The sequence below is a fragment of the Callorhinchus milii genome, unplaced genomic scaffold (genome assembly GCF_018977255.1).
Source record: "Callorhinchus milii isolate IMCB2004 unplaced genomic scaffold, IMCB_Cmil_1.0 Scaffold2, whole genome shotgun sequence".
Lineage (NCBI taxonomy): Eukaryota > Metazoa > Chordata > Chondrichthyes > Chimaeriformes > Callorhinchidae > Callorhinchus > Callorhinchus milii.
The window spans coordinates 77960971-77973283 of NW_024704743.1; positions in this window are offsets into that span (position 1 = coordinate 77960971).

Genomic DNA, 12313 nt, shown 5'->3' on the forward strand with positions numbered 1-12313 from the left:
ACAAATACATAGACTTACTTAGGATTCAAATTCTTAAACACAGCCTTAATTTTTAAACTTTTTTTCTGTAAGTTTCTAAGAATATCAGAAATCCACTTCAAAGTTAAGAATGATTTCAACAATTAGCCAAATTCTGGATACTCTAAAATGCCTTTTTGGGGGGCAGGCAGGTGTCTTAACACTTGCAGAAGCCCCCCACCAATGCTTAAGAGTATCCAAACCAAAATAAATCATTTTCCTTGTTTCTCCTAATTTTTAAAACCAAACCAAAATGCCATATAAATAGAGTAATTCTAAACCCATGTGGAATTTCTCCCTAACAATACACTTACACAGGACCAGATCAGAAAAATCACTGCAAAGCCAGAACCTTGATGTTCCACTTCAATGCTTTTTATCCAATTGAAGACATAATAGATTTATTCCTCCACAACACTTTATTGTGAAAGGGATCCCAATGCAATGAATGATGGGAGGAAGTGTTTATTAAGATGAAGGAGAAAAATTAGGAGAAACAATGACAAGTTTTTTTTGCTCTGTGCTCATTTACAGTTCTAAACATTTACAGGTTAGGAACTCTGCAGATGTATAGCTCAAAATATAATAGAGTGGCTCACTGGTAATTGCCTGTGCCTTAGATTTATCCAAAGTAAAATGCATTGTTTCTGTTATCCATCACACTTATTGGACTATTAATTAGGATAAGGTTAAGAATGGATTTCTATGTTACAAAACAACAACTTGCACTTATACAGCACCTTTCACATGAGGTGAAGCTTCAAAGCACTTTACAAATATAACATGAATTACTGAGGAGGGTGGGAAGAAAGGTGAGGAGTTGAAAATGTTGAACAAAGGCAGAATTGGAGATATATCTTTTCAGTGGGTTTTGAAAGCAGAGTAAAATGTCACAAAGAAAGGGGATTTTGAGGGAGAGGTCTGGAGAGTAGACAGATTAGTGGCTGAAAGTTAAGCCACTGATAGAAGGCGGAAGAGGTGAGGAATGAGAAGTAAACTAGACTTGGAAGAGTAGAGGGTGTGGTCAAGAGAATGGGGCTGGAAGAGATTGCAGAAGTAAAGGGGGGAGTTAGGACAAGAGTATAAAGGAATTTGAAGGTCAGAAAGAAGATCTTGAAATTGATTTGCAAGTGCATGGCAAGCCAGTGGAGCCTGGCAAGGAGAGGGGTGATGGGCCATGTAGTCTGGTGCTTTGAACCACTTACCATAGGTTGATGTTAAAGTGATGGAGCATAATAATGAAATGATTGAAGAAGCAATTTTTTCAAGGACTTAAAGCAAAACTGGACCCATTTATTTTCTTTCTTTCAATTATGAGGCTAGTCTGATAAAAAAAAGAATTAAGAAGTTGGTAATTAAATTCTAAAAGGGGGAAATTCCTCCTGGTTCTAGATTTAATAATTCCTTCAAAAAAGATATATATGTAATAATAAATTGATCCTTTCAATCTACAACTGTATGTGGGTCACTGCTGCATGCAATTGGTTGCCGCATTTCACCCACAAAATACAGTCAATTTACTTTACAGCATATTCTGTGAAGAGCTTTGAGTCGTCTCAAAGACATGATAAGGCACTATATCAAATGCAAGGATTATTATTTACTCATGATATGTTCTCCTGCATGAAGGACACACAATGCAAGTTGTTGTTGTTGTTGTTGTTGCATTAACCTAGTATTTTAGAGCATCTAGAATTTGCCAAATTGTGAAATACATTCTAGTTTTGAAGCTGGCTTTCTGTACATTCTTAAAGTTAAGACTTAACAAAGAACAAAAACTCATTGGTATATTAACCTCTTAGTTGCAGAACTAAAAATGATAGGGTCTAATCTGTAGTATTTTGAAATGGAATTATAATATTTAACACATAAATATTGACTCCTTACAGTGCCTGGAAGTAGATCTCTCTGACTTGGGGGAACTCCACTTTGACACTATCTACCTCTGGAGTAAAGAACCCACAGATTTAACAAGAATTTTAATTGGATTTCTTATTAAGAAATCTGTCAAGAAATACTGGCCAAAAATCCCCCGAATAAAATTGGTGCCGCTTTTGTGGGAGATGCAATGTGTGAAGTGCATTTGCCTACAAAATACGCTGTCGTTTTCAAATTAAGACATTTGTCTCCAAATTTCTGATACTCAGAGACTCTTGTTCCAAATTAATCACTTGGAAAATCTTTAGCCATGAAAGGGTAAACCCAGCTCATAGAGTGGAGGAGTGTTGGTACTGTGAGCTACACTAAAATTACAAATACAAAGAAGGAATAATTCCCTGTCAGGCCCACATCAGCTGAGAAACCAATATTGCCCGAAGGGTGCCAATGAAAAATGTGAGATGGGGAAGGGCAAATTAAACAGACACTCCATTAAAGTGTGCAATGATGTCCTTGTTCACTTAAGGTAATCATTTATAACTTTGACTCTGATAATTACTTTCTAAATTTTTAACTCTGTTCAGTGGTCATAGTGTCGGTGCTATAATTTGTTTGTAGCACAATTATCTCAGAAATTACTGAAAATAAAGTACTGAATTCCCCAAATGTATCACTCTCCACATAAAATGCACAGCTTATTGCTCCCTCACTAAGGGAAGCCCAACAAGGGTTTGTTTTCCATAGTGAGAACATAAGAACTTTTAGAAACAGAAAAAGGCCATCATGCCCAGAAATCTTATGCAATTTTGCTAGTTCTCAGTCTTAATTTGCCTAACGTTTTGCCCGGTTAAACAAACATTAAGAAACATTAAGCAAGTTTCTATACTCCACACACCTCTGTTTACCTAGCGGTAAGTAGGAATCTGGTTGTTAGTTGATTGGTGGATCGCATTTCCTGGAGTATTAATCCATTCAAAATAAATAAATAAATAGAATAATAATTTGGTCATTCAATCTACGATTGTTTGTGGGACACTGCTGTGTGCAATTGACTGCCGCGTTTCGCCCACAAAATATACAGTCAATTCACTTTACAGTATATTCTGTGAAGAGCTTTGAGATGTCTCGAAGATGTGATAAGGTGCTATATCAAATGCAAGGATTATTATTATTATCATTCACTAGCCTTAGACTATCAGCCAGGTTCAGTCTTTAGCACTCTCACCTTTAGAAGGTTGTGAGTTCAAGCCCCACTTCAGTACTTTGAACTCACAGTCTAGGCTTACACTCTGATATAGTGCTGGAGGAAGGATTACATTGTAGGAGATGCAGTCCTTTGGATAAGATATTAAACCAAGGCCACATCTGTGTGTCCAGGTGCTTGTTAAACATTCCATGAAACTACTCAAAAAGAGAATGGAGTTTTCTCCCAGTATCCTGGCCAAAAATCCCTCAGATAAAATTGGTTACACACTTCATGGCTGTTTGTGGGAGATTGTTATTTGCAAAGTCCATTTACCTACAAATACACATCTTTGAAATGTCCTCCTGACAACAAAGGTGCTAAATCAAATACAAGGATTATTGTTGGCTATCCACTTTCTCATTATATTGTTTTATCATTTATCTGCCCATAATCACTTCCTCACCCTCTTGAAGCAATTCATACATCTGCTTCAGTGTCCTTGCCCTGTAATGTATTCCACAAGACTAATGTCCTTTGAGTAAGTATAATTCTCACTAGATCACATCTCAAAGGGGAAATTCCTCTCACCAATAAAGCTAGTGACTTTGATAATGTGTGCTCTAATGAGAATTTCCCGTTATGCCCACATGTCATCAAAGTCACCTAGCAACAGAAGGAAATTCTTGCCTCTCTTGTTACAGTGTTCATAGACAGCATAGGTAGCCTGCAGTTAAAAACTAAACAAGACAACCTTCATATTGGAGTCTCAGCAGTGAATGAAGCGCACGAGAAATGGAATAACCATTGTGGCTGATGTTGTCCAGATCTTTTCCAATTCTGCATCCATGTTAATTCTGAACTGCAGACGCACCTTTTAAAGGGCAAACATGTTTTGTACTAAAATATTCCATTGAAGTTAGGGACAGCCCTTATGGTGGATAATCAGACACAAAGCAACACATTTGTGACCTTAGCTAGCCACCGCCCAAATTCAAGATACTTAGATGGAGGTACCAAGATAATTATTTTGTGCTATATTTTAGTGAATTTAAAGTAAACTGGTTGATCTAACACTCCAAAAGTGTACATTTTCACAGGACAGTAAAGAAATCCTTCACACAGAGGGTGATGAGAATTTTGACCTCATTGCCGAACTGTGGTTGAAGCAAATAGCATCAATGTATTCAAAAGAAAATTTGATGTGTACACAAGGAAGAATAGAATAGAGTGGTAGAGGTGAGGAGAATAGAAGGGGTGGGGAATCGTGTGAGTTATAAATTCCAGCAAGCACTTGTTGGGCTGAATGGCCTGTTTCCGTGCCATATCACTGGATCTAACACTACGCATATAACTAGCTCCTATGTGAAATGAGCTTGGGTGGCATCAAATCAGGTTCTGAATGGATCCAGCCTCAAAGTGGAGTCCTGTAGCTCAGTGGTTAGAGCACTCGCTTTGCAAGTGAGAGACCTGAGTTCAATTCCAGGCAGGGCGAAACCTTGGGCAAGTTTCCTTACTCCACACGCCTAATAATAATCCCTCCAAAAAAATAATAACAATAATAAATTGGTCATTTTCAATCCATGACTGTTTGTGGGACATTGCTGTGCGCAATTGGCTGCCGCGTTCGCCCACAAATATACAGTCAATTCACTTTACAGAATATTCTGTGAAGCGCTTTGGGATGTCTAGAGGACGTGAAAAGTGCTATATCAAATGCAAGGATTATTATTATTAAAGTATAACATTGTTTATTATTCAGTTGCAAAATATATTAATGGGGAATCTCTGTGAGTATTCATAACAATATCTGTTGTGAGAAACAGAAAAGCAGCACATTGGTCATATAAAGGAATTGCGCACCATTTGAGTTACATTAATAACTTAAGAGGTGAAAAGAATATTGGAACTACCCAGGGAATTGAATGATTTCAACTTGCCAACAAAATGTAACTTATTTTTATTTTAATCATCCAGTACACCATGGACACATGACTGGGACACCAAAAACCTACAGAAGATTATAATAATAATAATAATAATAATAATAATAATAATAATAATCCTTGCATTTGATATAGCGCCTTATCATGTCTTCGAGATGTCTCAAAGTGCTTCACAGAATATACTATAAAGTGAATTGACTGTTCACTTTACAGTCAATTGCGCACATCAGTGTCTCACAAACAATTATGGATTGAGTGACTAAATTATTATTATTTATTTATTTTTGTTTATTTATTATTATTTATTTATTTAGGGATTATTACTCCCGACAAAGCCCTCCACCAATCCACTAACAACCAGTTTCCTACTTACTGCTAGGTAAACAGAGACATATGGAGTAAGGAAACCTGCCCAACATTTCGCACTGCCCGGGAATCGAATCCAGGACCCCTCACTTGCGAGGTGAGTGCTCTAACCACCAGGACTCCATATTGTCAACATAACGATTAAATATCAGAAATAAAAATAGCTCCAAGCATGGGACAATCTTAAAGTAGCATCAGGCTATTGTAAGGAAACTGTGACAATAATTGTAACAAGTTGGAGGCTTCTGCGATAACATGGGAATTGAAAATAATGAGTTTCATTCCAATTTTCCCCCAATTGCAGAGGCCTCTCACAACCATGCATCTCCCGTAAAATTGATCTAAAAGGGTAAAAATTCTCTGCAATAACGTGTTCCTTCCATTCATGAAACAGCTTTGTGACGTTGCAAACACTGAAAATAAATTACTTATTAGCAGTTTGCTTCTATCTGAACTTCTGCAGAATTCCTCTTCCACCAAGGTTAGGTATATGTGGAATTGACTGAATTTTCAGTGAGTCCAGTTCTTTAAAAGTCAAAGGGGCTTTGTCGTGATTCTGGAAATATTACAACAGATAATTTTACAAATTTGGGGACCGCAGAACAGCTCAAGTATAAGGTGCCCTAATGAACTTCCAACACTATTCCTTTACAAATATGCTTTTCACTCTCACTTAACCAACACAAAAATCTTCAATTAGAATGGTTACCTTTAGACACCCCAGGATGTGAATGTTAGCAGACAACAGAGTCAGCCTGCAGTGGAAAGGAATCAAAGGATGATAAATGATAGCTGAGGTTTTAGCTTGCAGTCGTCATTTCATAGAGTCCTACTGATGACCAGCTGACAGCTCTAATGCAAGGGTGTAAGGCACATGTTTGCCGTCTTAATGAAGCTATTCACCATTTACCACGGATCATTTTCCTTTTGATAAAAGGTTGGGCAAAATGCAAGTCTTCTCTGAATGTGTTGTTTTCTAACATTATTATAGAAAGACCAAATAAAAATGACAACAGGCCCTGGAGTCAAAATTCCTTTAGCCAAGCGGTAAAGTGGTCTGGATGGTAGACCCAGATAATTTTTTTNGCGGCAAATGTGAATACATGAAAATCGACAAGGTCAAAGTCTCTCAGCCGGACTGTAGTCAATCAGAAAACAATTTCAGAAAGTAAATCTGACCCCAGTACAGCAAGCACAACGTGGTGATAATTGCTGCCTGGACATGGTAGCCGTAAATATACAGCAGTTTCAGTGGTACAGAAAAAAGATGCAATCTAGAGTGTGGCGAGGAAGGAGACTTGGCTCTGGAGAGAGATTGTCCCTGGCATCATGTGTTATGACAATTTGGTGAACTTTCTTTTGTGGCCATTGGCAACAGTGTCCAGTGCAAGCAATGGAGGCCAGATTGGTTGGATGTGACATGTCGAGTAATTTTGCCAGTGGCTCCAGTATGCCCTATCTGAGGATAAGGGATGGCATTTAATGAGCTTAATACAACTGTGAGATGAGATGAACAGGATAGGATGAAATTTAGGGCTTAAGTTTAAAAACCCTCATGTCTTTCGTATTATTTCAAATTGGGAGAATAAAACCATGAACAAACCATATTGACTGCACATTTTCTTTGTAGAGGAAGACTACGTATAATTGCAGTCAACAAAAGGGGACAGATGGATGGCCTTTGAATCTACAAGCACTGATGATGGTGGAGCAGATGATAGCAATAATACCCATCGAAGGAGATGGGTACTTGAAACTGCCTTTCTGTAATTATATAAACTTTGCATTCGTTACAATGCATTCGTTACAATGCATTTCACATTGGGAGGAGGTCTCAAAGAGCTTCTTAAATTTTCTTACATCCTAACAATCCTCATTTTTTTAATATAAATCTTAAACACAAGAGTATTTCATAACTGATTATCACATATAGTGTCAGTGCACTGTTTCATAACAGATTATCACATTGAATCTGTTGTGAAACATTGGATTTCACACACACATGCCCTTCCCATATATTCAATATGTATACATCGATTTCCTAACAAGCAAGCATTTAGTGGTTAAAAGTTCAAAACATGAGCTGTGGAAATCCAAAATTTATGAATTTGCACATCTCAATTTGATTTATGTGAAATAATAATACACTATTTAATGGTTAAACATGGCTTGGAGCGATGCTGTGCTATCAAGATGTACAACGGAATAATGGATTTACAAGATGGATAACCCTTCTGACTTGAGAAGCTTGTTTAAAAGTATTGTAAGATATTATTAAACTATATGTAATTTTACACTAACTTCAAACTGTAGGCAGATGGCAAATGATTACTGACAAACCAGATACAGTAATGTCATAACTTAGTCACCAACCTTCACAAAAGTCAAAATTCACTGAAATTAAACGGATAAAACCCTGAAGTATTTTTTTTCTCCCTTTCCAAAAATGATTCCTACTGTTCATTTTGCATTTGCCTGCATTTGTTGAATTATCAATCGGTCTAGCATTCAGACGCAATTGTTATATTGCACATTAGTTTATCATTGCGTAATACGTAATTTTATTATTTTAATTTTTTTAAGGAAAACAGATGGTGGGAATCATCCAAATTGTGTGTGGCAAAGTGAGGTGATGGAGATCGATATTCAGTTGGTTTGGGATTTCTCCTGATCCATACTTTATTGTTCATTTTTTTATTGATGAACTCCCCAGTGGCTCAGTTACTAGAAACATTGCTCAGTGTGAAACCCTGCAATATATAAACCAGGTTCTTTCCCCAGTCTGTGCTAAGGTTGTATGTCTCAAGCTGGGAAGCTACGAGTGACCTCAGTATCCCTAGGCAGGCGAGAATCAAAAAAAGTCAGGATTCATATGTGACACGTGTGTGTGTGTCAGATACCTGAATGAGTCACAGCCCAACCTCATGGAATTTTGCTCAATTCCTGAAAATCTGGGTATCTTCAGGACTCATTATTTACAAATACATATGCAACTCTTATAAATTAGACCGCAATATCTAAGCTCAAACATGACAATGGGGCACATGGATGAGGCATCATCAAGTGCTCCTATTTCTCAAGGTTAAATGTTGAACAACGAATGCAATATCATTATTTAGCACTAAGTATTGTATGTCTTTAATGTGGACATCGGTCTGCAGGGAACAGCAATGTTTTGTTTTACAGCAGTAGAAGCCCTTCTGGGCTTTCACACTCTGTTATGTGAAAGAATAACTTGACAAAACACTTTGGTGGTGTGTCAATCTTCAGAGTCTAGACTTTTGATTGGCTGTTAGACCAGACTGTAACAAACTGTTTTTCAGCCAATCAAAACCATTACTTCACCTTTGCCACACCTCTCAAATGGTGGGTGAGAATGAATAGAAAGAGGGGAAAAATAAGAACAACATTTCAGGCTCACATTTGGAAGAAAGATGGTTAGTATCAACGACTGGTACAGGTTGCCAGGAGGGTGGTTGAGGCCAGGACACTGGACATGTTTAAAAATCAGCCTGATGTAGTGATGGGAGGAGGGTAGGGCAGGTATTCTGGAGGGATGAGATCAGATGGGATGAAGGCTCTTTGGTGTACAAATAACCTTGTCATCTTGTACAGTACCTTAAGTAAAAGAACAGCCAATTTTAAAAGAAAAGTTATACAAGAGAACGGCTATAGAAAGAATAAGGGGGAGAAAGGGACAAGAGCATGAGCACAATTAAAGTGTTTAACATTTAAATATAATATTGCATTTTTAATTTTGATTGTGATTGCTTAGGGTTACTGTTACAATGTTAAATTAATACCCAGTACTTGAGTAGTTTAATTGCTGTAATGTTGATATTTTTGTAAGGTGGTGGATGAGCTGGAAACATACATTCCAGCTCAGGGGCATTCCCCATGCCTGCTGGCAGTCTAGGGGTTAAATCCACAGCAGTTGTCATTTTCTGAAGTGATTCCCCAAAAATAAGCACTTATGGACAATTCAATCAATTTGTAATTATTTGAGCTACTCTATCTTCATATGATGTGATTATTCCTCACAGTTTGAATCCTTAGGAGGTTCTCCGCTTGTCTGTAAATTTACTGACCTTCTCAGTGTATGCTTCTTGTGGGAAGTCCCATTATCGGCACTTTGCCAGTAAGGTCAGTAAATCTGCCCACAAGCGGAGGAGCAATGAATTCTTTCGTCTCACTGACCAGGTTTCTATGTCAAACAAATTTTCTGCTGTTCTGGTCAAGGTCATGTGACAACAAACTGTTAAAAATTCAACACCGTCATAATAATATGTACAACCAAGAATTCCTTCATATAAAAAAACACAAAACAACACAAAACAAATCAGGACATGTCAGAAAAGGAGAATAAAATAACGATTAATTTACTACGTGTAAATTAGTCTGTCTCTAACTATTTGCCCACGCAATCTTGCAATCAATAAAATCTGTTCAGTTCTGTGGTCTGGCACCTCAGCAAGCAGATTCTCCCTTCTGGCAATAGAGAAGCAAACGCAAAACACTTGGAAATGCTGCATAAGCAAAGCATGAGATTACAAAAGAGGTTCAGATGAAGAAGGCTCTTTCGGTTATTTGATCTCGTCCTTTCAGAATACCCATCCTACCGTCTTCCCATTAAAACATTGCGGCTTTAACTTCTCTTCTTGATGACCTGTTCCAGTCATTAATTACTTCGAAATGAAAATGGAAGTCATCTCTTTTTTGGTCAATAGCATCTACATGTGTGAAAGTAATAATAGTAATCCTAGCAATTGAAACAGTGCATTTCACATTGATAAACGTCTCAAATGGTTCCACAGGAATTACTGTCAAGTGTAGTGACTGCCTTTTGTAAATGAACATGGCAGCCAATAATAATATTAATCCTTGCATTTGGTATAGCACCTTTTCATGTTTAACAAAAACAGGATTTACTGTAAAGTGCAGTGACTGCATTTGGTAGGCAAAGGCGCCAGCCAATTTGCAAATAGCAATGTTACACAAACAGCCATGAATTGAATCATCATTTTTTCTTGGCGGCTTGTTGGCCAGCACACCAGTAGAAACTCCATATTGTTTTTGCATAGTGCCATTAAATCTTGTCCATCTGAACAGCAGAACGGGACTTTAAAGCCTCATCCAAATTACTGAATACCCAGCGATGTGAGACAGTTACCATGGCATTGTTTTTTTATACCAATGTTAGAGTTGGAGGGCTGCAAGGAATAATAATAATAATGACATTCTTGCAGTGAAAATGTATTGATTAGCTTGAAGCACCTCCAGTCACTGGGTTTGCCATTACTAGCCCTTGTTACCATTCCATTGTCACTCAGTCCACTTAGAAGGCAAAGAACCATTGAGATAGTTTTGCCCCTGATGACCACTTCCTTAAGAGATGGTAGATAAACCAGGGAAACAAGCAGAAAGCTAAGTTACCTGACACTCAGGTGCAGTTCCTGACCTCCACTACCATTATGTGGATAGCAAATGATCCTATAATGTAGGGAATAAACTATCCCATAAGATTTTGTGCAAGATGTCATTGAATTGCTGATTTCATACGTTCAGTGATTACAATATGCATAAACACTTAGATCTTGGGACTTTTTAGTATAAAATGTTATGGTTGCACTATGAGCAACACTCAGATTCAGCAAAGACACTTAGACATCATTCATGGTGCAGTCATCACTGTAATATATAAGCATCAATAATTATGTAATTATGCATATGATTTATTTTGTTACATCTATCAATCAGATAGACTGGCAAGATCAATCTAATTGAACACGTGATCAGACAGCTATTTCACAAAATTGATAGTCTCTATCATTCAGGATTCTATGGTTGACCTACGGCCAAAGAATATGATTATTGTAGGAACATGTGATAGCATTGAAATGTACAGGCCTGGGTGAGACCATAGTTTGTGTTTCCTCGGGTTCCCTGTAACTTTATGTTGTACAAAGATCTGAGAAATCTTGTAAATTTTTATCTTTTTTCAGAGAAATGGTGTTTCATTTGCTCTTTGCAATAATAATATATTCTAAAGAAGAGTAATGGAGAGGGGAATAACTCAGATGCTACTCAGGTCTGTCGCAGTCATGCTTACAACAGTCATAAAGAAACGTGCTGCCTGGATCATTCCACTTGCCTGATGAGGCCTGAAAAACTCCTGTGGGGAAGTAAAAAGAATAAAATATATAAAAACTATCAATGCAAGGCTTTCAATTCCGTTATGCTTTGCATCACAGTTGCAGATTACTCTTTTTGTATCCTCCACCTGGAACAGATCAATAACTTCTCAGACACTAAAACTCCACAAACAGTGGGGCCATAATGCTGAATGTGCTGCATTTAACAATGTAAACAACAACTGTCCTAATGCAACCTTGGGGTCCATATGATATCCATAAACCACACCAATTGTTTTCTTATGGTTCATGACGTTACTGAACTTCTTAATTAAATGAGTCTTGTTACTCACTTCCGACCACCTATTATTCCAGCTGTGAAGGCAGGATAGGAGGATGTCAAAAAANTGATACGAGAGCTGGATTCCTTTCTTCTTTTTGAAATTCACTCAGTCTTTGGGCAATGGGGTTTGGCAATTGCTCCAGAATATTCAAAGCTGGTTTGCAGGAACTGTTCAGCACAGATATCAAAGACAGTCAAAAGCATACCTTTCCAGGGCTGAGGTTTGACAAACACAATGAATAAGACAGATTAAAAAGCCACTTGTAGATACTGTGCTTTTTTCCAAAGAGTAAGACACATCGAAACAAGTTGCATTTCTTTAACCCAAATGAAATGACTTACTTGAAATGAGCAAGACTAGACTTGTTATTAACTTGTGGAAATGACAAACACGTTTATGCCAAATGCTTATGCTCAATGTTCAGAAGGAAAATATGTCAGCAGTATA